The 26,920-nt window shown below is 40.3% G+C and overlaps 1 pseudogene; it reads right to left on the bottom strand.

Moving 5' to 3' along the window:
- Positions 1 to 11,326: 11,326 nt before the first annotated feature.
- LOC101613846 lies at positions 11,327 to 11,629 on the bottom strand (annotated as a pseudogene).
- Between the last annotated feature and the right edge of the window lie 15,291 nt (positions 11,630 to 26,920).

Raw genomic sequence — 26,920 nt, 5'->3', positions numbered from 1 at the left:
CTTTATTGTGGTCCCAAAGGTTTTGGTTTGTTGGGCTATCATTACCATTTGATTCTGTGAATTTTGTGATTTCCTTCTTATTTCTTCATTGACCCATTCACCATTTAATAGTGTATTGTTTAGTTTCCATGATTTTGTGTATGCTCTATAGCTTTTCTTGCTATTAATTTGTAATTTGATCCCATTGTGATCAGATAACATGCAAGGAATTATTTCAGTTTTCCTGTATTTGTTAAGATTTTCTTTTTGTCCTAATATATCATCTATTTTAGAGAATGTTCCATGTGCTGCTGAAAAGAATTTGTATTCTGTAGGATTTGGATGAAATGTCCTGTGTATATCTGTTAGGTCCATTTGTTCTATGACCTCATTTAATCCAGATGCATCCGTGTTTATTTTTGGCTGGGACGACTTGTCAGTTGATGAGAGTGGGGTGTTGAAGTCACCCACTACAATTGTGTTTGGTGTTATCTGTGACCTTAGTTCTAATAGCATTTGTTTTATAAAATTTGGAACCCCCATGTTATGTGCATATATGCTTAGGATTTTAATGTCCTCCTGTTGGAGTGTTCCTTTATTCAATATAAAGTGACCTTCCTTATCTTTCCTAATCAATGTTGGTCTAAAGTCTACCCTGTCAGATGTTAGGATAGTGACTCCTCCTTCTTTTCTAGGCCCACTTTCTTGAAACACCATTTTCTACCCTTTCACCCATCCTTTGTAGAATGGTGTCCATCCTTTTTAGAAAGGTAAGTTTCTGTGCCACACAATTGGAGAACAGGGAAAGCTCCCCAACTCCTTCTATGAAGCTAGTATCACCCTAATTTCAAAACCAGGCAGAGATGCCACAAGAAAAGACAACTATAGGCATATTTCCCTGATGAACTTAGATGCAAAGATCCTGAACAAAATCCTTGAAGACCAAATCCAACAACACATCAAAAGCATTATCCACTTTGATCAAGTGGGATTCATCCCACGAACTCAGGGGTGGTTCAACATATGGAAATCTGTCAATTTAATATACCACATAAACAAGGTTAAACACAAAAACCACAGGATCATTTCAATAGATGCAAAAAAGGCCTTTGACAAAACACAATATCACTTCATGATCAAAACATTGGAGAGAATTGGCATGATTGGTTTATATCTTAACATAAAAGCTCCTAAAGCCCAAATAATACTTAATGGAGAGAGACTGAAGTAATTCCCATTGAGATCAGGAACAAGACAGAGGTGTCCACTCTCACCTCTGCTCTTCAATATAGTATTGGAAGTCCTAGCTCAAGCAATAAGACACGAGAAAGAAATAAAAAGGATTCAATTTGGAAAGGAAGAAGTTCAGTTAGTTCTGTTCACAGGTAACATGATTCTATACATAAGAGACCCGAGAGCCTCCATCCCAAAACTCTTAAAGGTGATTAACTCCTTCACCAAAGTAGCAGGATACAAAATCAATTCACAAAAATCAGTAGCGTTTCTATATGCAAATGACAAAGATACAGAGAAATTAATAAGTGCCATTGTCCCATTTTCAGTAGCAACAAGGAAAAAAATACCTTGGAATAACATTAACCAAGGAAGTGAAAGACCTATACATTGAAAACATAAAAATACTCAAAAAAGAAATTGAGGAGGACTTGAGAAAATGGAAAGACCTCCCATGCTCCTGGATAGGCAGAATTAACATGGTGAAAATGGCAATCCTACCAAAGGCAATATGCAGACTTAATGCAATACCAATAAAAATCCCAACATTGTTCTTCACAAAGATAGAAAAATGATCTCAAAATTCATATGGAAAGGCAGAAGGCCTCAGATATCCAAGCATATTCTCATCAAAAGAAACACCTCTGGAGGCATCACCATACCTGATCTAAAGCTATATTGCAAAGCCATAGTAATAAAAACAGTATGGTACTGGCATAAAAACAGGAGTATAGATTAGTGGAATAGAATTGAGGACCCAGACTTTGGGTCAAGTAACTATAGTTACTTGATATTTGACAAATGCCCTAACAATGTAGGCTGAACAAAAGACAGCACAGCATCTTCAACAAATGGTGCTGGACAAACTGCATAACCATATGCAGGAAATTGAAACTTGATCCACACATCTCACCATGCACAACAACCAAGTCCAAATGGATCAATGACCTCAATATACCACCAGAAACTCGGCTACTACTGGAAGAAAAGTTACAAGGAACATTCCAAGATTTAGGAATTGGAAAACACTTCCTGGACAAAACCCTAGTAGCACAGGATCTTAAACAATCACTCAACCAATGGGATCACATGAAGCTGAAGAGTTTCTTCACAGACAAACATACAATAAGCAGAGTCAATAGATTACCCACAGAGGGAAAATATTGGCTGAATATCTAACTGACAGAGGCCTAATCTCTAGAATCTACAGAAAACTCAAAAACCTAAACAATGAAAAGTCAAACAACCCACTCACAAAATGGAGCAAAGAACTGGACAGGCAGTTCTCGGAGAAAGAAATACAAATGGCAAACACACACTTAAGAAAATGTTCATCATCCCTAATAATCAGGGAAATGCAAATTAAAACACCTATGAGATTCCACCTTTCCCCAGTAAGGATAGCAAATATTAAATGCTGCCAAGGATGTGGCAAAATAGGAACCCTCATCCATTGTTGGTGGGAATGTAAGATGGTACAATCACTTTGGAAAGCAATATGGAGACTCCTGAAAAAGCTGACTATAGAATTACCAACAGACCCAGTTATTCCCTTACTGGGCATGTACCCTAAGTGGCCCATGCCTTAGTTCAGAGAGATTTGCTCAACCATGTTTATAGCTGCTCAATTTGTAACAGCTAAGAGCTGGAATCATCCCAGATGTCCACCATTAGATGAATGGATAACTAAGATGCAGTATATCTACATGATAGAATTCTACACAGCAGTAAGGAAAAATGACACAATGAAATTTGAAGGAAAATGGTCGATCCTGGAACAGATCATTCTCAGCGAACTCACCCAATCACAAAAAGATAATCACCGCATAGTCTCACTCATCTACAGCTCCTAACCTGAATCTATCCAAGATGCTAACTTACCTAGCAAGCATCTCGAGGACCAGAGAATATGGTGGGAGGGGAAGGAAAGGAGGGTAAACACAAAACTGGACCCAAATGGCAATGGTACCATAAAACTCTATATCCTAAAAGACAGACCAAATGGTTGAGCCTTCACCAGGCCCTTAGAGGGAACACCTGAATCACAAGGCCATGGAGACAGTACGATGAAGACTGACCTTAATCTTCTACTGTCTCTCTCTCTCTGTCCCCATCCTTCTCTCTAACTCTTTTATATTACTTATCTTTTTCTTCCTTCTCTTCTTGGACACTGACGTCTAACTCCCAGTACCAGCCAAGGGCTATCATCCACAATGAGTTTTTGATCAGAAAGACCTACAAGGTTTCCTAAAAGAATGACAGATTTCTGTCAGAGTACTTAATGACCCACCAAAGGTTAGTGGTAAGAACCCACTGCTGAAGACACCATATGCTGTTGGTACATAACATGGAGTTACATGGCTGGAAGATGGAAAAGAGTCAGTCCCCAGACAGCACGTCTAGTGCCAGAAGGTGCTACATGGGCAGTTGGGGGAAAATGACCAATATCTGTCCAAGCAACTCATGGTCTAACCTACTTACCAGCAAACAACTTGTTGTGATGCTCACACAAGTGCAATAGTGGTGTACAGCCATGGTGGGAAACCAAGTGCTCTTGATTTGGCTAACTGATCTGCTCAGTGGAACAGAATCCACAGCTAGAGCTGTGAAACAAGCCAGAGCCATTTCCAAAAATTAAGCCACTCTCCATTATCAAGCTACCATCAGTCATAGGCTACAAGATGGCATACAACTATTAAATTGTCTCTAAAAAATAATAGTTATCCCATTTATCTGGTGCTTACTTTACTCTGTCTGAAAATCTGCTATTCTTTTTCAGATAGACCCAGATCCCAAGGAGAGAACCACCCCATCACACCTCAAAAGGGCCCTAGCTAAAACTAAGAATAATTGGTGAAACAAGCAAGAGTGCTGTTTTCTTGGTGAACCTGGTACCAGCACAAGTGTGAAGCAGATAGACACAGAGAATAATTAGCTCCTGCCAAATCAGATATCCAGAGACACAGAGGCTTCCAAGACCTCATCACTGAAGCAGACCTAAAATGAACCCAACATGGCTCAGGGAAATTTGTGGAAGAGGGGCCAGAAAGAATGTCAGAGCCATATGTTGGGTCACGATACACAGAAACATTTCCTCCTACCTATAACTGAGAGCTAACTCCACAATGCATGACCCATATACCTCAACAAGGAGGGTTCATGTGGAGGGGGTAGGGCATGGATGAGCCTAACAATGGTACCAACTTTACTGTATTCACTGAGTACAGAACTAATAAAATAAATAAAAAAAAATAATAAAATGTTAAAAAAAAAAGGTGAATTTCTTGGAGGCAACAAATTGAAGGATCCTGCTTTTTAGCCCAGTTTGAAAACCTATGTCTTTTGGTTGGGGCATTGAGGCCATTAATATTAAGAGTTATTATTGAAAAGTGTGCATTTATTTTTGCCATTTTTTTTCTGTTTTGTAGCTCTTGTTGGTTTTCCTTTGCTCTCTAGTATTAACTAGCCCATATATTTTTTTTGAGTTAGGGTCTCACTTTAACCCAAGCTGACCTGAAGTTCACTGTATAATAGTAGTCTGGCTTCAAACTCACAGCGATCCTCCTACCTCAGCCTCTTGAGTGTTTGGATTAAAGGCATGTGCCACCATACCCAGCAGAAAGAATTGGGCACACTGTAAATGACTTCTAGATGTACACTCCACTTTATGTATCTGACTATACATGGGTACTAGGGAATCAAACTCAGGTTGTTAGGCTTTGCAGACAAATGCCTTAACCCCTAATATCTCCAGCTCCCTAGCTTGTTTTTAAATTATTGTCATATCATTATGCACATTTAATATCTGTTGGATACAGTTTTCATTTTTGCACACTACTGTGCAAAAGTCATCCTGGTATGTTTTGTGTTCAAGAAAATAAAATTTAAACTGTTTTCTTAGGTTTCATACTTTTTGTTTTGACATTGGATGTCTAATAAAAAGGTTTAAATTTTGGAACCATTTGTATTTCTGAGTGTCACTCAAGGCCAGTTCCCCTCTCAAGGTTTACAGGTGCTCAGTTGGAAGGGATAGGAGGTGCCATCTATTTGGTCCCAGTTACTCAACACTGTATTATCTTGTTGTATAATTGATATTGGTAACTTACATATCTGGTTAAAGGCAAGTACAATTGCATACATTTTGTAAATGGGGAAAAGATATTTGCTAGCAATCATCTCTTCTTTTTTCCCTTCATCTTTACAAAGCTAGATGTTTTTCTAAGACTACTTCTCTAAAGAAAGTTTAGGGTTTACCACTCATGACCATAAGATGGCAGAAAAATGCTTTTATAGTCACAAACCTGAACTAAATGCATGCTTAGGAATTATGCAGCATATAAGAAAGAACACACACATGCAAACTTATGATTTTGCAATTGGAGGGGGACAATAACATTTTAATTTGTTCTTTTGCTATTCCAGTGAGTATGCTTGGGTGGGTAGCTCATTATAAGCAATATACATATTTTAAATACTTCATACATTCATTCCTCCATCCATCTGTATATGTACATTTGTATGTCTTTCTCTGTAATGTGTTATCTATTGATCTATCTTCATTATCATCATCATCTGTCATCTATCTATCTATCTATCTAACTATCTAATCTATCTATCTATCTAATCATCATCATCATCTGTCTGAGGATTTCAATGAGGACTCTAAGCTGGCTCAAATTCTGGATTCTGTATATTGCTTCTGCCTCTTGAATGCTAGGATTATAGGTAGGTGCCACCATTCCTGGAAAGAATTCTTAAAACTTTTCCAAACTAAAGAGATTTTAAAATATGATTGCAGGCCAGCCTCCTCATTTTACAGATGAGGATGCTAAGTTTTTAGTTGGAGACTTGTCTAGGCCAATCAGTTTGTTTAGAAGCATGCAGAGAATGACTGGTCAAAATCTTTGATTTGTAGTCCATATTTCTTCTCATACTGTATTTCCAAACTATTAAATTTTTTTATTATTGACCATTTCCCTAATTATAGACAATAAGCCATGATAATTCCCTCTACTTTCTCCTTCACAACACCTCTCTCCATCATGTCACCTTCCCTCTCCATCAGTCTCTTTTACTTTGATGTCATTATCTTTTCCTCTTATTATGATTGTCTTGTGTAGGTAGCACCAGACTTGTGAGGTCATGATATTCAGGTATTTTTGTGTCTAGAAGAGTGCATTGTAAGGAGTCCTACCCTTCCTTTGGGTCTTGCATTCTTTCTGCTACCTCTTTCACAATGGACCCTGAGCCTTGGAAAATGTGATAGAGATGTTTCAGTGTTGAGCACTCCTCTTTCACTTCTTCTCAGCAGGATGGTGCCTTTTGAGTCATCCCAGAGGTCACCTCCATCTGAAAAGAGAAGCTTCACTTACAAGGAGTGAGAGAAACATTAATATATGGGTATTTACATTAAGAGAAGTGATTACCAGGCAGTTTTGTGAGCATAATATATTCATTTATTCAGACACTAGAAGGCATTATACCTCTAGGGCTCATGACCCCCCATAATGGGTTTTTCAGTATCAGGCATGTATTCCCTCCCATGGATCAGGCCTCCAGTTCAATTAGAAAGTGATTGTTTTGCCCCATAGCAGACATGCCACTATTGCACCTGTTGGCTCATTTGGCCTGGCTAGCCAAGATTAAGGCTTGCCATGTCCACTGTTGAGTATCTTCACGAATGATTTCTCTCTCTTCCTTGGAGCTGCATGCAGCATAACTTTTTCTATCTTTCTGTCAGCTGGTCTACATGGAGGAAATTTTCAGATCACTTCCAGCAAGATTTCTCAGTGACCTTGAAGCCCAAGCAGGTGGAGTCTTCGGCAAGAGGGTTTTAACATCTATTACTGATAGGTGGGAACCCAAGAGCCTTGACAATGGCCTGTAATGTTTTGGGGGCATCAGAGACCTCCCTGGCCAACAACTCACTGGAAGGTATCCCATCCCTGTCACTGAAAATTTTCTAGTAACAATCTGTGGCTTCTGGATGTTCCATTGTCCAAAAAAGTAGGTTTCTATATGACTTATTCATGCCCTCTTAGATTTTGATTAGCCCTCCCTCCACCTTTCCTTTACTCAGTCTCTTCTGGCCTCATCTGGGCCTTTTCACCCCCCAGTAATCTGTTCTTCTACCTACATATATACAATACCTTCCACTTAAGTCTTCTCCTCTCCTCCCTACTTTATAGCTCTTTCTAGCTTACTTGTTTCTACTACTGAGTTTTATTCCAACTCACATACAGGTCCAAACATTTGTAGCTAGGATCCGCATATGAGAAAGAACATGGTTTTCTGGGCCTGGATTACCTCACTAAGTATAATCCTTTCCAGGTCCATCCATTTCCCTGCAAGTTCCATAATTTCATTCTCTTTACTGCTTCCCCTCTTAGTTGATCTCTCCTTTATTTATTTTTATTTTAAGATATTTATTTATGAAAGAGAGAGAAATAGCAAGGGAAAGAGCAGATATATATAGAGAGACTGGGTATATCAGGGCCTACAGCCACTGCAAATGAAGTCTAGACACATGCACCACCTTGTGCATCTGGCTTACATGGGTACTGGGAAACCGAACCTGTGTCCTTAGGCTTTGCAGACAAACACTTTAGCTGCTAAGCCATCTCCCCAGCCTCTCTCTTTTATTTTGATGTCATCATCTTTTTCTCCTATTATGAGGGTCTTGTATAGGTAGTGCCAGACACTGTGAGGTCATGGAGATTCAGGCCATTTTGTGTCTGGAAGATTGCATTGTAAACAGTCCTACCCTTCCTTTGGCTCTTACATTCTTTCTGTCACCTCTTCTGCAATGGACCCTCATCCTTGGAAGGTGTGATAGAGATCCTAGCAGAATTTTCAGTATTTTTGTGTTTCTATTTCTCTTTTAGAATCAGGAATATTAATAATCCTATTAAGTGATTTTCTTCTTAGGTAATTTTCTAATGCAAAGTGACCAACACATAGGAATCAATAACAGGAAGAACAAGAGGTACATAGCTTGGGGGAAAAAAATCTTCAACCTGTATAATTTTCTCCACAAATAAAGGGAAAGTAGACATTCTTTGTTTGTGAGATAATGATTAATGGAAATCAACTAGAAATTGTAGGTAGATATATAAAAAGTTTGAAAAAATCTTTGTAAATAAGTATATAATCTAGACTAAATATATGTGACAATGCCTCAAGACTCATAGGTGAATTTATTTTGCAATATTTTCTCTTCATATGGCAGCCACATTTATTATTATTATTTTCATAGTGCATGCATACATAATACCTTTTAAAGCATGCTCTCAAAGCCATTTGTCATAGTAGATCCCCTGTCAACTCATTCCCCATCCTGAGTACAATGAATACAAATGAATGTGCATGTGTCCACACACCTGTGCACAGAGTGAACTCCCTCATAGGTAGGTAAAACAAGGTTTTCATCTATGAAGCCAATTTGTTAGTTCTTTCTCATTGCACACTCACATCCTGGTTTCTCCAATTTTCATCATTAGAACAAAAGTTGAGGGTGGAATTACCCCATAGGTATATGTGTGAAAGCGCGCACACACAAGTATTTCATCTGCCAATTTGTTCTTAAGCAAAAAAATGTGATCTTTGGGCTGGAGAGATGGCTTAGCAGTTAAGGAACTTCCCTGTGAAGCCTAAGGACCCATGTTTGACCCTCCAGGTCTCAAGCAAGCCAGATGCACAAGGTGACACAAGCACACAAGGTTGCTCATGCGCACAGGTGGCGCACACATCTGGAGTTCTATTGCAGCAGCAGGAGGCCCTGATGTGTGACAATTCTCTCTCTCACTCTCTCCCTTGCTCTGTCATTAAAAAAAAAAAAAAAAAAGCCAGTCTGTTGGGCTTGTCTCAAAAAAAGTGATCTTTGTTTATAATTTCCCTCCCAGTTTCTAATTGCTCCATTGTTACATTGAGAATGGATAAGACAATGGAGCAAACAAACACAACCCTCTAATCACCAACAGCTGTCTCACACACAGTTGACCACTACACAGGCTGGTGAGGATGGCACCATAAGGCTGTGCAGTCTGCTTCATCCACCTGGCAGTATGAGGAGCTTTTTGCATGTCTACAAGTAGTTGTTTTCAACACAGATTTTGGTAACCTTTAAGTATGTGGTCATAAGGATGGATTAGAATTTATCTTTCCAATACCCTGTCCCTAGACTTGCAGATGGCTCCTGTGGTTCCATGGCATAAACGTTGTGATATATTATGAGAGAACTCTTTACTTCCCTCTTTTGAGGTTTTCTTCCATTACAATGGCAGTCTCACCATTACTGGGATAGAGTGATTGACAAATCAGATGTGTTTGGAATGAGAATCTGCTCCTGTGTGGCTCACACCTTTGTTCTTGGAGCTAAAATTTTTTTTTTGAGAGCAAGTACCTTCTCTATAAGGCCAAATGGAAGGCCTGTGACTCAGATGTTCAGTCTGTCTAAGTCTGGGTTTGATAGTGGGAAACGTTTCATTTCTGTATACCTAAGCACTGTTATCTGATCTTCATGAGTGATACTTTGAGTTTTGTATATTTTTGTGTCTTCTTACAATGCTTTTGTTTGTATAAATTTCACACTTGGAGTTTTCTGAGTTAAAGATGAGTACAGTTAAACTTCATTATCATTGGAGTATTGACTCCAGGACACTTAGTGATTCAAAAAAGTCTGTGGATATTTAAGTCCCTTATATCGAATGGCGAGGTATTTGCACATAACCTATGAACTTCTACCTGTATACTTTAAATTATCTCTCAATTACTCACAGTATCTAATGCAATGTAAGTTCTATGAAAGCAGTTGTCATACTTTATTGTTTAGGGTGTAATGACAAGAAACACAGCCTGTGCATGTTCAGTACAGATTTGATTTAAAAACATGTTTTTAAATATTTTATTTACTTATTTGAGTGTGTGTGGGGGGCAGATAAGGAGAATGGGTGTGCCAGGGCCTCCAGCCACTGCACATAAGCTCCAGATGCATGTGCTACCTTGTGCATCTGGCTTATCTGGGTACTGGGGAATAGAACCAAGGCTCTTAGGCTTCACAGGCAAGTGCCTTAACTGCTAATCCATCTCTCCAGCCCTGATTTAAAAGTTATTTTTGTGATACAGGATGCCATGTCTTGACTGGGACCTGCTGGGACTTAGAAATTCCATCAGCTGGATCCCATTGGAAGTCCTTTCCCCTTTACCCTGCTGTGGTGCACAGGACCCTACATTTTGACTGCAACAGCTGTGTGTAAGTTCCAGTGGCAAGATTCCCTCTAGAAATCTCCCCTTTACCCCATATGGTGCACAGGACCTTACATCTTGATTGGGATGGGTATGCTTAAGCTCCAGCAACCTTATCCTTTTAGAATTCTTGTCCTGATTTGCCCCACACATTGCACAGGACCCACCTCTTGACCAGGACAAGCATGTTAAGTCCCAGCAGTTGAATCTCTTTAGAAATTAGGTACAAAAAAAGATTTCACTGTATATCACAAAATGGTACAAGACAGCTAGGCCTTCAGCACACATGCTTAAGAAGTACAAGAAACTACACAGTAACAGTGACATTTCCTGGAAGCAAGTTGCCCAAAGCAAGACAGAGGCATCCCTTTGTCTAACAACCTGGCCCCAGTGTGGCTCAAGCAGTCTCATGGTGGCAGTGAAACTGGGGGAATCAGAAACTAACTATAACTGTGCCTGGGAAGAGGATTAAGGGAGCAAATGCACTTATGGAAGGCTCCATGAAGAAGAGACTGCATTTTCATACTTCAACTTTGCCCAAATAATCTAGTCAAGGTGTCATAACCTCCAGAATTCTTCCTTCCAAAGACATGTTTTTACTTTCCATTGACTGTGTTCTGAAGACATCAAAGGGCCACACAGAGGAAAGTGACCATTTCTGGTCACAGAGTATCTTCTGAGCCTTTTGTGCTTAAGCAACAAGTCCTGGAAGATGCAACTGAATAGAAAGCAAAACAAAACAATGAAAATATGTCCTAAGTAAAATGATTTTATCCAGACAAGTGTTTTCACACAATGTTCATGATTTAGTGGAGGGATGAGGAGCTGCTGTCACCTGGCGTCACAGCCCTTCTGCTGCTGGCTTTAAGGTTCACTCCAAGGACAGCTGCACACTGTCAGCCTGGCTCTTCAGCTGCTGACACTCGTACTTTCTTGAAATGGAACACATTTCCAGTTGTTGTTTTAAATGTATTTTGCTCATTATGTCATAAAAGCTGGGCTCTGACAAAGTCTCTTCTGTAGGTGGTATGCTAAAAATCCTCACAATTTTCCTCTTATTCCTCTTGGCATACATGAAGAGGCCAAAGCTGACAAGCATCATTATCAAGCAGACATAGGTGGCCTAACTCCATGCTTCATGAACAGTGTAATCAATAGAGCTATCATCACCCATGGGGGCAGCGAGCTCTGTAGGTGCAGCTAGGGAAGCCAGCGCCGCTGGCTAGCTTGAGGGGAGGCTCCTCTCTGGGAAGGGGAGGGAAGGGAGAACAGGGCCAATGCAGGGGCCGGTGATGGAGTGGATGTGGAGGGCTTCTGCTGCGTCATTTCCTACAGGCCCCTTGGTTTCCGGATGCAGCCAGGAGCCAGTGTTGTTTTTTTGGTCCCTCCTACACCTGTACTTCACGCACCTCTTTTCTCCTTTTCTTCAGTATTTGAAGCCGAGGTGCAGTGGTGGCCCTGATGCCATGGCTCGCCGTGACCGGAGAGCGTCCTCTTCTCCCGCCAGGCATGCGGTGAAGCGGGTGGGAAGCAGTGCCTTTTTTATGTATAGTTTCCATCTCTCTGTTGAATTACCCTTTCACATCATTTTCTGATTTTCTTTTTTTCTTTTTCTTTCTTTCTTTTTTTTTTTTTTTTTTAGTTTTCGAGGTAGGGTCTCACTCTAGTTCAGGTTGACCTGGAATTCACTATGTAGTCTCAGGCTGGCCTGGAACTCACCTTTATCCTCCTACCTCTGCCTCCCAAGTGCTGGAATTAGAGGCATGTACTACCACATCTGGCTCATTTTCTGATTTTCTTAATGCTTCTTGGAATTCATTCTTGAATTTCTTTATGTCTTCATTGGCCTTAGCCAGCTGGTTATTGAGGTCCTCATTTGTTTTTTTTTCTGTCTCCTTCAGATCATTTAACTGCCTTTGGAACCCTTCCTGGTTCTTTTCTATTATGTCTAATCTAGCACGGACAACATTCATGCAATTATTGGTCCTTTGTTACTTTTCTGCAAGTTCTGCTATTTGCTTGGTCAGGGTTGCATAGCTTGAAACTTCATTTTGGGGTTCTGATTCTATTGTCTTTTCTATGTTTTGACTAGAGGCATCCATTGTGGGACTGGACCATCTTATTGGATTAACTTGCATTTGATTTTTCATGTTACTCCTTTTGTGCTGTAGTCTGCTCATCACAGTGTAGGAGTCTTATTTGATTTAGGAAGAAATATACACTTGAAGTGTCTTAGGTGATTATTCCCTTTTCTGTTTTCTTCCACTAGGCTTCTGATGGCAATGGGGCCCACCTGCTCAGAGGGAAGAAAGGCTCTGGTTGGGGCCCGGAGACCTGATGAAGGGGTTTGTTGTTCTATGATGTGGGGTATGGGACTGTGAGGCTAGGTGGCCCAAGGGGACAGGGGTAGTGGGGAATGGGACAAAGCAGACTGATATTGTGGCTGGGTTGCTGCTGCTGCCCCCCACTCCTGTGCAGGGACTCAGACCTCCATGTGTGAACACTGTCCCACTTGCTGCTGCCCCTCACCCTGTGTGCGGACTCAGGCCAGCAGGCTAGCATTTCCCCTGGGGCCTCCACAGTGCAAATACCACCCCACTTGCCACTGCCCCCTTACTCCTTTTGAAGATTATATCTTTTAGGCTATCTCCAAGGATAAAGGATTATATGGTACCAGCTCATTTTGGATTTACTTTTGTGTTTGTTCCCCCTTCCCCTCCTCCCAGACCCTTCCATTCCTGTTGTCTTGGTCTAGGGTTACCTATCAGGTATGTCAGCAATTCAAACTCGCCCAGGTTAGGAACCAAAGATAAATGAGACCATGTGACATTTGTCTTTCTGTGATTGAGTTTTCTGAGTATGATCTGTTCCAAGTTTGTCCATTTTTCTACAAATTTCATTGTAGCTTCTGGTCAAGATGGCATCTGCCTAACCATGCTTCATTTCACAGGGAAGGAAAGGCAAGATTGGTGGGGCCTTTCAGGTGTGCAGGCCCTAGAAGACCTCTAGTGGGAGGGCACAGAGTAGGGAATCTCCTGATTTCCATACTCTTGGGTAGCTCACCAGTTCCCAAACCTCTCAAGCAGCCATCCCAATGCTGATCCAGCTGCCGTGCCAGTTCCTGCACTGCAGACCAAGTTCTCCTCTGCATTACCTGCAGTCTATGTGGACCCAAGCCATCTGGATAACATTCCTCCCTCCTTCCCATGGCTTGTCTCCCTCTTCCTGCAGCCAGGACCGCCATGTTATCCCCCCATTATGCTGCATCACTGGCCTGCTCCATCCCCCCATAACTGCATCACTGGACCCAGCAGCAGTCCCATCCCTCCCACTGTGACACATCACAGGACCATGCAGTCCCATCCCCCTCCTGATTCCCTGCACTAGCAGACCCCACAGTCCCATCCCCTCACCCCACTGCATCACAGGACCCCACAGTAACATCCTTCCCCCTGCCACAACACCAGACTACATTGTCCCATACCCCCTCCCCCTGCCTCATCAGGCCACCTGACCATGCAGTCCTGACCCAACAACCAACGAGCCCCTCCACCAGGTCTTTGGGTCCCTACCAGAGCCTCACAAACTCCTCTCACCTGAGCAGACAGGCCTTCTTGCCATCAGAAGCCTAATATAGTCCAACATAAAAAGGAATAATCACTGAATGCACTTCAAGAGTAAAACATAGCTTCTTCCTGAATTAAATAAGATTCCCACACTGTGATGGGCAGACCACAACACAAAAAGAATAACATAAAAAAATCAAACGGAAGTAAATCCAACAAGGTTGCCCAGTCCCACAATGGAAGTCTCTAATCAAAATGTAGGAGAAACTATATAGATAGATAGATAGATAGATAGATAGATAGATAGATAGATCAGAGACAACAGGGTAAGAACCCCAAAATGAAGACACAAGTTATGTTACCCTGGCCAAGCAACTACCAGAAACTGCAGAAAGTCAATGAAGGTCCAACAATTGTATGAATGCTTTCCTTGCTAGGTTAGACCTAATAGAAAAAACCAGGAAGTCTTCCAAACACAGTTAAGTGATTTGAAGGGTGGGGGGGAGGAGAGAGAGAGAGAGAAAAGGAGAGAGGGAGGGAGGGAGGGAGGGAGGGAGGGAGGGAAGGAAAGAGAGATCCTCAATAATCAGCTGGCTAAGCTCAATGAAGACATAAATCAATTTAAGGATGAATTCCAAGAAGCATTAAGAAAATCAGAAAAGGGAGGCTTCTAGCCAAGGTGGCGACTGCCTAGCTGCACTGCAAATCCCAGGGAAAGAAAGGCAGACCAAATGGCTGAACCTTCACCAGGCCCTTACAGGGAACACCTGAACCACAAGACACTGGAAAGGGTAGGATCAAGGCTAACCTTAATCTATATTTTCCCTCCCTCCCTCTCTCTCTCTCTCTCTCTCTCCTCTCTTGTATATTAGTTATCTTTTTCCTCATTTTCTTAGTGGGCACTGACCTGTAACTCCCAGTACCAGCATGGGGCTATCATCCACAATGAGCTTTTGATCAGAGAGACCTACAAGACCTCCTAAAAGACAGACAGATTTCTATCAGAGTACTTGATGACCCACCAAAGGTTAGTGGTAAGACCCTACTGCTGAAGACACCATATGCAGTTGACATGTAAAATGGAATGGCATGGCTAGAAGCTAGAAGAGAGTCAGTCTCCAGACAGTCAGTGCTTCTAGTGCCAGAAGGTGCTACATGGGCGACTGGGCAAAAATGACCAATATCTGTCCAAGCAACTCATGGTCTAACCTACTTAGTAGCAAATAACCTGTTGTGATGTCCACACAAGTGCAATAGTGACACACAGCCATGGTGGGGAACCAACTGCTCTTAATTTGGCTAACTGATCCCCTCAGTGATATGGGACCCATAGCTGGAGCTGAGAACCAAGTCAGAACCATATCCAAACATAAGCCCACTCTCCAATATAAAGCTACCATCAATCATGGGCTGCAAGAGGGCCTACACCTATTAAATTCTGTATAAAAAAGTAAAGGCTATCTCATTTGTCCTGGTGCTAACTTACTCTCCATTGGAGAATCTGCTTCTCTTTTTCAGATGTAGATCCCAAGGAGAGAGCCACCCCATCATACCTCAGAAGGGCCCCAGCTGAAACTAAGAAAAATTGGTGAAACAAGCAAGGGTGCTGTTTTCCTGGTGAACTGGATACCAGCACAAGGGAGAAGGAGACAAACATAGAGAAAAATCAACCCCTACCAAATCAAAGAGCCGGAGACCCAGAGGCCCACAACACCTCATCACTGAAGCAGACCAAAAATGAACCCAACATGGCTCAGGGAAATTTTGCAGAAGAGGGGGCAGAAAGAATGTCAGAGCCACATGTTGGGTCATGATATGCAGAGACATTTATCTTACCCATAACTATGGGCTAACTCCACAATGCATGACCCATATACCTCAACAAGGAGGGGCCGAAGGGGAGGGGGTAGTTCATGGATGAACCTAATAATGGTACCAAACTGACTGTATTTGCTGAATACAAAACTAATTAATAAAAAAATTTAAAAAAATCAGAAAAGGGAACTTGACAGAGGGATAGAGGGATGGATACTATACATAAAAAGACAATAGAAAATACTAACCAAATTGAACAAGTGAAAACCTATACAGAACTTCTGAAGAACAGAGTCACTCATGTGGAGGACAGAACCTCAGAACTGGAAGACAAGACAGAAGAAACAATTTGCGAGTCCACAAATTTAAATAAGTTCAAAATATTTTGTGAAGAGAACATGAGGGAACTGTGGGATACCCTAAAATGTCCCAAGAAGGGGAATAAATTCAGACCATAGGCATGAAGAACTTATTCAACAAAATTATTGAAGAAAACTTTCCCATTCTTTTAAAAGATACTCCCATCAAGTTACAAAAGCTAACAGAACTCCAAATAGACTGGACCAAAGGAGAAATTCTCCAAGACATATTATCATTAAGGATCTAAACATCACTACTAAAAACAAAGTCCTAGAAGCAGCTAGGGCTAAACAACACATTACATATAAAGGTAACTCCATCAGAATTACTTCAGACTGCTCAATGGAAACCCTGAAAGCCAGAAGGGCCTGGAATGGAGCACTGCAAAGTCTAAGAACCTATGGCTTCTAACCCAAAATACTCTACCCAGCAAAGGTATCCCTCATAATAGATGATGAAAGAAAAACTTTTCATGATAAAACTCAGCTTTACAACTATATGAACACAAAACCAAACCTACAGAGAGTACTTCAGGGAATTCTCCACACAGAAGAATCAAATAACCAACCTCAAGTACCTATGAGAAGCAGATCACAATAATCAAACTCAGAGAAGGCACAAAAACTACAAAGTCCAAGAAAACACCAATCCACACAAACCACCACAGTATGCCAGAGATTAAATCAAACCTTATAGTCATTATCCTAAATATTAATGGCCTTCATTCACCCATCAGAAGACATAAACTAACAGGGTGGATCAGAAAATTAGACCCCTCATTCTACTGTCTTTAAGAAACCCACCTCATCACTAAAGACAGACACGTCTTTGGGGTGAAAGGGTGGAAAATGATATTCCAAGCAAACGGAAATAAGAAACAAGCATGTGTAGCTATTCTAATATTGGATAAAATAGACTTCAAACCAAAAGTAATCAAAAAGACAAAGGAAGCCACTTCTTACTTATCAAGAGAATGATCCAACCAGAGGATATCACAATCATCAATCTTTATGCACCAAATACAGGTGCACCCCAATTCATAAAGCAAAATCTACTTGACAACAAACAAGAAATAACCACAACACCATCATAGCTGGGGCTTCAATACTCCATTATCAGCTATATATAGATCATCCAAACACAGAATTAAGAGGGAAGTGAGAGAGTTCAACAAAACCATAGATCAATTAGACCTAATGGATATCTACAGAACATTCTACCTGATATCCACAGATTACACATTCTTTTCAGCAGCCCATGGAACCTTCTCTAAAGTAGACCATATACTAGGTCATAAAGCCTGCCTCAATATATTTAGGAAGATCAACATAATTTCCTGCATGATATCAGATCACAATGCTGTATTGATAGAAATTAACAAGAAACGATGTGCCAGGAATTCCATCAGTTCCTGGAAACTGAACAACACACTTTTAGACAATAAATGGGTAGTGGATGAAATAAAAAATGAAATTGCAAAATTTCTAGAAATGAATGACAATGAGAACACATCATACTGAAATTTATGGGACACAATGAAGGCAGTCCTAAGGGGAAAATTCATAGTATTAAATGCTTTCATAACAAAGAAAGAGAGATCCCAAATCAATAACGGAACCATCTGCCTAAAGGCACTGGAAAAACAAGAAGAACCCAACCCAAAAAGCTTCAGATGGAAAGAAAGAATTAAGATCAGAGCAGAAATTAATGAATTGGAAACTAAGAAAGCAATTAAGAAAATTGATGAAACAAAGAGCTGGTTCTTTGATAAAATAAACAAGATTGATAAACCCTTGGCCAATTTGATCAAGTGGAAAAAAGAGATGCTTCAAATTTACAAAATTAGAAATGAAAAAAGGAGAGATCACAACAGACATAAGTGAAATTGGAATAATCATCAGGACTTATTTCAAAAACCTCTACTCCACAAAATGGGAAAATATGGAGGAAATGGATGAATTTCTGAACACATATTACCTACCAAAGCTAAACCCAGAGCAGATTAATCTCCTAAACAAACCTATCACATCCATTGAGATTGAAAAGGCAATAAAAAACCTCCCAAAAAGAAGAGTCCAGGACCAGATCACTTCTCAGCTGAATTCTATCAAACCTTCATGGAAGAGCTGAAACCAACTTTTCTCAAACCATGCCACACAATTGGAGTACAGGAAAAGCTCCCCAACTCCTTCTATGAAGCTAGCATCACCCTAATACCAAAACCAGGCAGAGATGCTACAAGAAGAGAAAACTGCAGGCCTGTTTCCCTGATGAACTTAGATACAAAGATCCTGAACAAAATCCTCACAAACTAAATTCAACAACACATCAAAAGCATTATCCACCTTGATCAAGTAGGCTTCATTACAGGAATGCAGTGTTGATTCAACATATGGGAATCTGTCAATGTAATACACCACATAAATAAGCTTAAACACAAAAAACACATGATCATTTCTATAAATGCAGAAAAGACCTTTGACGAAATACATCATTTCATGATCAAAACATTGGAGAGAATACATGGACAGTTTGTATCTCAATATAATAAAGGCTATATATAAATCTCCTAAATACCAAGTAATACTTATGGGGAGAGACTGAATGAATTCCCCCAAAAAATCTCAACATTTTTCTTCACAGAGATAGATAAAATGATCATATAGAATGGCAGAAGGCCTCATATATCCAAGCAGTCCTTATCAAAAGAAACACCTTTGGAGGCATCACCATACTACATCCAAAGCTATATTACAAAGCCAAGCATGGTGGTGCATACCTTTAATCCCAGCACTTGGGAGGCAGAGGTAGGAGGATAGCCATGAGTTCAAGGCCACCATGAGACTACATAGTGAATTCCAGGTCAGCCTGAGCTAGAGTGAGACTCTACCTTGAAAAAAAAAAAGCTATATTACAAATCCATAGTAATAAAAACAACATGGTACTGGAGCATAGACCAATGGAACAGAACCAAGGACCTGAGTTTTGGGTCATACATTTCACTATGTACAAAAATCTAGTCCAAATGGATCAAAGACCTCAATATAAGACCAGAAACTTGGCTACTACTGGAAGAAAAAATAGGAGGAACGTTTAATGGTATAGGAATGGGAAAAGACTTCCTGAACAAAACCCCAGTAGCTCAAGAACTTAAGCAGTCCCTCAACCAATGGGGTCACATGAAGCTGAAAAGTTTCTTCACAGACGAACATACAATAAGCAGAGCCAATAGATTTCCCACAGAATGGGAGGAAATTTTTCTGGTTGTACAATTGACAGAGGCCTAATTCCTAGAATCTACATTTTCTCAAAAACCTAAACAATAAAAAATCAAACAACCCACTCACAAAATAGGGCAAATAACTGGATAGGGAGTTCTCAGAGGAAGAAATACAAATGGCAAACACACACTTAAGACAATTTTCATCATCCCTTACCATCAGGGAAATGAAAAATAAAACAACTATGATAGTCCTTACCCCAGTAAGGATAGAAAGAATTTTAAAAAAATCAAATGAAAACAAATGGTGAGGATGTGGAGAAACAGGAACCCTCATTCAGTATTGGTGGGATTGTAAAATGGTACAACCACTATGAAAAGCAATATGGAGACTCCAATAAAGGTTGACTATAGAGTGACCAACAGACCCAGTTATTCCCTTACTGGGCATTTACCCTAAAAGCTCCATCCCTCAGTTCAGAGAGATTTGCTTAACCATGTTTATTGCTGTTCAATTCATAATAGCTAAGAGCTGGAATCAACCTGGATGTCCCTAATTAGACAAGTGGATAACCAAGATGTGGTATATCTACATGATGGAATTCTACACAGTAGTAAGGAAAAATGACACAATGAATTTTGAAGAAAAATGGTCGATCCTGGAACAGATCATTCTTGGAGAACTCACCCAATCACAGGGAGGAGGCTAACGATGGCACCATCATAGCTATATACACACTGTGTACGTAACTAATAAAAAAGAGTAGTAAGGGGGGGGCACCTGAAAAATAGTATCCTGCAGAGTGTGGGATGAAGCCTAAGCTTAAAAGAAAAAAAATTTTTTTTCTGTCTCTGGCCTATAACTCCCAGTACCAGAAATTTGTTGCTATCCACATTGAGCTGTTGATCAGAGAGACTTACAAGGTCCCCAAATCAGCACAGCTTTCTGTCAAACCACTTGATTACCTGCCTGAGGTAAAACCCATGAACCTATTGCTGAAGACACCATATGTTGCTAACACAGAGCTTGAGCAATCTGAAAGGAGTTCAGAAGAAAGCCAGTCCCCAGACAGTTAGCCTGTCTAGTGCTGGAAAGCAGTACATGAGCTACTGGGGAAATGTGGCCAACAGTGGTCTGAGCAAACAGAGGCCTAAGCTACTCAGAAGCAAACACCCTGAAATGATGTAAATGCCAGTGCAGTAATGACACAGAGCTTTGGTGCGTAAGCAGTAACTTTCTCATTGGCTAAGAGGTCTGCTCAGTGTAAAGTAACCCATATCTGGAATTGGATACCATGTCAGAATCCTATGGAGACAAAAATTATGCTGTCCAGTGTCAAGCTCTCACTAGTCTTTGGTTAAAAGAGGTGTTAAATGCATAAAATTCTCCCTAAATTAATAATGCTTGTCCCGTTTAAACTATGCTGACTTCACACTCTCTTGGAGCATCTGTTCTTCTTTTTCAGAAGTTAGAGAGAACAGAGGAGATAAACTACCCCTCACACTTCAGCCAAGCTACAGCTGAATCCACAGAGGAATGGGGAGATGAGAATTAGCACTGCTTTCATGCTGAATCTGATAATCAGTGCCATGGTATAGGAGACAGACCCTGAGGATATGCAGCACCTACCAAAGCAGAGATCCAGAGGCTCCTAAGAGCTCATCACTGAAGTAGGTTTAAAATTCACCCACCATGGCTCAGGGAACTTGCAAAAGAGGGAGCGGAAAGATTGTAAGAGCCACAGGTTGAGAAGTCATGCTCATAGGCATTCCCTTGCCCCTAAAATGACTGCTGCTCACACAACACATAAATCATAACCCCATAGGGACTACCTGCAACCCCACTGAGAGCATCCCCAGTGAAATGGAGGCAGGGATGAGGGAAAAGAGGGTGCCAGCACTTGGTATATCCCTACGAAATATGTTGTTAATGTTAATGACAATGATAATAATAGCAATGAGCATAAAAAAGACAGAGACTACCATATGGGTAAGAAAACAGGATCCATTCATTTCCTGTCTTTAAGAAACTCACTTCATACTCAAAGAAAGACAGACACTATCAGGGTGAAAGGATGTAGAAGGATATTCTAAACAAATGGATCTAGGAAATAAGCAGGTATGGCTATTCTGAAAAAATGGACTTCAAACATAAACTAATTGCAACAAATAAAGATCATTTCATGTTGATCAAAGGAATAATAAACCAAGATTATATTACAATTCTAAACATATATACACCAAACACTGGTGCACCTAATTTTATAAACCAAATTTGCTACATAAAGTCAGAGACAAATTCCAAAACAGTAATAGTGGGTGACTTTAGTATCCCATTATCACCAGTAGACAGGTCATCTAATTAGAATATAAACAAAGAAACAATGGGCTTAATAGACACCATAGGTCAAATGGACATACCAGATATTTATAGAACATGCCATCCAAACTACAGACTGCACATTCTTAGAAGCTCATGGCACTTTCTCTAAAAATGATCACATATTAGGATACAAAGCAAGTCTCAACAACTTTAGGAAAATTGAAATAACTTCTTGCATTTTATCTGAACAACATGTAAGACAACTAGAAATTAACAAAAAGAGAAACTAGAGAAGACACATGAACTCCAGGAGATTGAACAATACACTATTAAACAATGAATGGCTCATTGAATAAATCAAGAAGGAAATAAAAAAAAAATAACTGACAGAACTGAATGAAAATGAAAATAAAACATACCAAAACCTAAAGGACAGAATGAAGACAGACTTATGGACATACTTAGTATAGATACAACATATGTTGCTACCATCCTTTCCCTTATCTCTGTCCCTTTTCTGAAGGGGCCTTCTTCATTGGAGTCACAGGTTATCCCCATAGGGATTGATTGTGGGTTATGCATTGTGGGAGCACCAGCGAAGACAGTCTATCTAAAAAATTATTTTTCTTGATTTGTTTTTGAAGAGGAAGGGAGGAAAAGGCAGAGAGAGAGGAAGGAAGGAGGGAAGGGCAGGAGGAGGGAAAGAGGAGAGAAAGAGGGAGAGAGAGAAAGAAGAGCTGGTGCCATGAAGAAAACAAAACTAAACAAAATAGAACATTGCTGACAGTATCAACATACCAGATTTCAGGTTATATTACAGAGCTATTGTACTATAAACAGCATGGTATTGCCCCCCAAACAGACCTGTTGATCAGTGGAATGTCATAGATGACCTAGGTATAAGTCCAAGTAACTATAGCCACTTGCTTTTAACAGAGGCCAAAAACAAACACTGGATAAAAAATATCATTTTCGCCAGGTGTGGTAGTGCCCGCTTTTCATCCCAACACTTGGAAGGCAGAGGTAGGAGGATTGCTATGAGTTCGAGGCCACCCTGAGACTCCATAGTGAATTCCAGGTCAGCCTGGGCTAGAGTGAGACCCTACCTCAAAAACAAAAAAAAAAAAAAAAAACAACAAAAAAAATCATTTTCAACAAATGGTGCTGAGAAATCTGGATATTCACATGTCAGATAGTGAATCTAGACTCTTCTCTTTCACTATGCACAAAAATGAACTCCAAATGGATCAAGGACCTTAATAATGAAATGATAAGACAGGAATGTAGGAAGAACAGTTCAAGATTCAGATTTTCTTAGTAGTACCCTGTTAGCCCATGAAATAAGGCAAATAAACAAATGGGATGTTATGAAACTCAAAAGCTTATGTATAGCCAAGGAAACCATCAGCCAAGCCAACAGATGGCCTATAGAATGGTTGAGTCTTCACTAGCTGACAGAGAGCTAATATGAAAAATGTACAAAGTGCTTAAAAATCTAAGCAATTAAAATATAATGACCAATGAAAAAACAGGCCATGAACCCAGAAAGCCAAATGTCACATGTTCTCTCTCATGTGTGGATCCTAGCTACAAATGTTTAGATTTGTGTGAACTGGAACCAAAAATTGGTAATAGTCGCCAGTAAACTAGAAAAAACTATAAGGGAGAGAGGAAAGGGAAGGACTTTAGGGCATGGTATTGTAGATATGTAAATAGAAGAACAGATTACAGGGAGTGGAATGGCCTAAGTGAGGCCAAGGGAAGAGAAGGGAGGGGGAAGGTCAATCAAAATTCAAGAGATTATAAATAAGACATATGAAAGCCTACTGTTTTGGATAACGACACATCCAGAAGCCATAGGTTGCTACTAGAAATTTTTCAGTGCCAGGGATGGGATACCTTCCAGTGATTTATTGGCCATGGAGATCCCTGTTGCCTCCAAAACATTACAGGCTATTGCCAAGGCCCTTGGCTTCCCTCGAGTACCAGATGGTAATACCCTATTGCTAAATACTTCACATGCCTGGGTGGCAAGGTCACTGATAAATCAAGCTGATGCTGAGCTGAAACCTCCTCCCCATAGACCACCCAACTGAAAGCTGGAAAAAGCTGCACTGCCTGCAGCCCTATTGGAGACAGAAGTCATCAGCAGGGAAATAGTGGACACTGGAAGCCTCAAGTTTGGCCAGCCAGGCAAAATGACCAAATGGGTCAATAGTGGCATGTCTGCTCTGGGGGAAACCAACTGCTCTCTAATTGGACTGGAGGCCTACTCTATGGGAGGGAATTCATGCCTAGTACTGAAAACCTAATCAAAAGCCTGTAACAGGGGAGGTCGTGAGCCTTAGGGGTATAAAGCCTGCTCTTGTCTGGCTAAATGCATATATTATGTTCACCAAACTGCCCTGTAAGCACGACACTTAATGTTCATAATCATAAATTAATGTTACTCTCACTTTTGGCTAGAAAAGCTCTTTTCAGATGGCAGTGATCACTGGGATGACCCAAAAGGCAACATAGTGCTGAGAAGAAGTGACAGAGCAGTGTCCAGCATTGAAACATCTCTATCACACCCTTTAAGGCTCAGGGTCCATTGTGGAATAGGTGGCAGAAAGAATGTAAGAGGCAAAGAAAGGGTACCACTCCTTACAATGCAACTGTCCAGACAGAAATTGGCCTCAATATCCATGACCTCACAGTGCCTAGCAATACCTTCACAAGACCCTCATAATAGGAGAAGAAGATGATGACATCAAAATAAAAGATAGACTAATGGGAATGGGAGGAGATATGATGGAGAGTGAAGTTGTGAAGGGAAAAGTGGGGGAGGGGAGGGAATTCCCCTGGCTTATTGTCTGTAAGTATAGAAGTTGCCAATAAAAAAATTTAGAAAAACAAAAACAAAACAGGCCAAGGAACTGAGCACTACAGAGTTCTCAAAAGAAGAAATACAAATGGGTAATAAATATGTATTTGAAACATTCAACATATTTAGCCATTAGGGAAATGCAAATTAAAAACAGATTCCATCTCACCCTGATTAGAATAGTTATCATAAAAAAATCAAATGACAATTGCTAGTGATAATGTGGGAAAAGAAGGACACTTACTCAACTGTGGATGGGAGTGTAAGCTTTTATAGCCATTATGGAAATCAGTATGGAGGTTTCTCAGAAAGCTAAAAACTGTCTACTATATGATCTAGCTATACCACTCCCGGGCATATACCATAAGGACTCTATACTTTATTATACAGATAGTTGATCATCCATGTTTATTGCTGCTCTATTTATAATAGCTAGGAAGTGGAATCAGCTTAAATGTGCATCAACTGATGAAGGGATAATGAAGATGTGGTATCTATACACAATAGAATTTTATTCATCTCTGAGAAATATGAAACTATGAAATTCACAGGAAAATGGGTAGATAATGGAAATTATTACAGTAAGTGAGGTAACGTAGCTTAGAAAGACAGATGTTACATGTTCTTACATGTAGATCTTAGCACTGAATGTAAGTTGGATTAAAAGTTAATAGTAGAGGCCAGGAAGCCAGAAAGGGTCCATGAGGAGGGAGTGGGGGGAGGCCTTAAGGGGAGGGGATAGTAGGTAAATCAATAGAGGGATAGGATACAAGGTGGGGGCTAGAAAGGACTAAAGGAGGTCAGGAGAGGGGGATAGAAGAGAGGAGGGGGCAGGATAGGGTTAACCAAAACTAAATGTAATATGAATAAACCATATGGAAACATTTTCTGTTAGCCAACTAAAAACGTACTTTAAGAAAAGAAAGCGACTTTGAGCAGACATAACCTTTGGGGGTGGAGAATGCTGTGGTCAGAAGCCATAGCTTGTAATAGGAAAATTTTAGGATACCCTCCAGGTAGTTTGTCAGGAAGTTCCCTGAGGCCCCTCAAAACAATACAGGCTATTACAAACACTTTTTTTTTTTTCCCCCACAAGAACTAGATGGTAAGACCCTATTGCTTAAGATACCACAGTGTTGGTTGCAGGATATTGAGAAATCAAACTGGAACTGGAAGCTTCCTTCCTGCTAGAAAGTGCTTTGCAGGCTACTGGGGAAGAGAAAGCAATGATCTTTCCTAACAGTGCATTCTGAGATGCACAACCAGCAGCCAGGCAAGATATCCCTACTGGTGCAATACTGGCTTGACTATTAGGGAGTAAAGCACTGCTCTTTGATTTGATTTGAGACCTCATTCCACAGGAAGATATCTAGGCCAGGCGCTGAAAATCTAGTCATAACCCAAGGGTTGCAAAGGTCATGGATGTTAGGAGGGAGGCTAATGTTGTTTGGCTAAATGGATACGTTGTGCTCCTCAAACTATCCTGTAAATATTTATGCTTATGTCCATAAATTAGTATTTATTTTAATTTTTGTCAGATAAGTTTCTTCTTGTAGATGGCAATAACTACTGGGGAGAAGTGCTGAGCAGTGACAGTTAAGTGCTCAACACTCAATAAGACTGGTCAGTCACCTCCACTGAAGCTGAGGGAACACTACAGAAGAGGCAGTGGAAAGAATGTAAGAGCCAGAGGATGGGAGGAGTGCTTTGGAGTGCTGCGTTCTGTACATGAAGTGGCTGTTGCATTCATGACCTCACAGTAGCTGCTGTTTCCTGCCCAGTGTTGGGGAAAACATGACAAAGGAGAACTAGTTGGAAAAGAATAAGGGATTATGTGGAAGAGTCATGGGGTTGGGGGGCAAAAGAAAGTAATTGGGGATTATCATCAAAATAAATTATGTGAATTATCAACAAAGATTATACTATAAAATACTTTTATGCACAGTTGGATGAATCTGGAGATGCAGAACCTACTGCAGAGAGCCAGCTGTATATTTTAGGTCTTCTGATGTAAATTTTCATGCGCTCTAGGAAGTCTGTTCTAGTATTATGACTTGAAAGCTTAACATTTTTATAGCTGTCTATATAATATATTAAATTATATATATTAAACATCTAAAAACTATACAAAATATTTTAAAACATTATTTTACCCACAAAATGCTTTAGAAATGGAAGGGGAGAGTAAAAACATTATTTGCTGAACTCTCAATAATTTGAGAATTACTTATGGAATCATTTTGGTCATTTCATATATATATATATATGTGTGTGTGTGTGTGTGTGTGTGTGTGTGTGTGTGTGTGTGTATAGAT

Source organism: Jaculus jaculus, chromosome 1, assembly GCF_020740685.1.
Source record: "Jaculus jaculus isolate mJacJac1 chromosome 1, mJacJac1.mat.Y.cur, whole genome shotgun sequence".
In the NCBI taxonomy this organism is placed as follows: domain Eukaryota; kingdom Metazoa; phylum Chordata; class Mammalia; order Rodentia; family Dipodidae; genus Jaculus; species Jaculus jaculus.
This window is presented reverse-complemented; position numbering and strand designations above follow the sequence as displayed.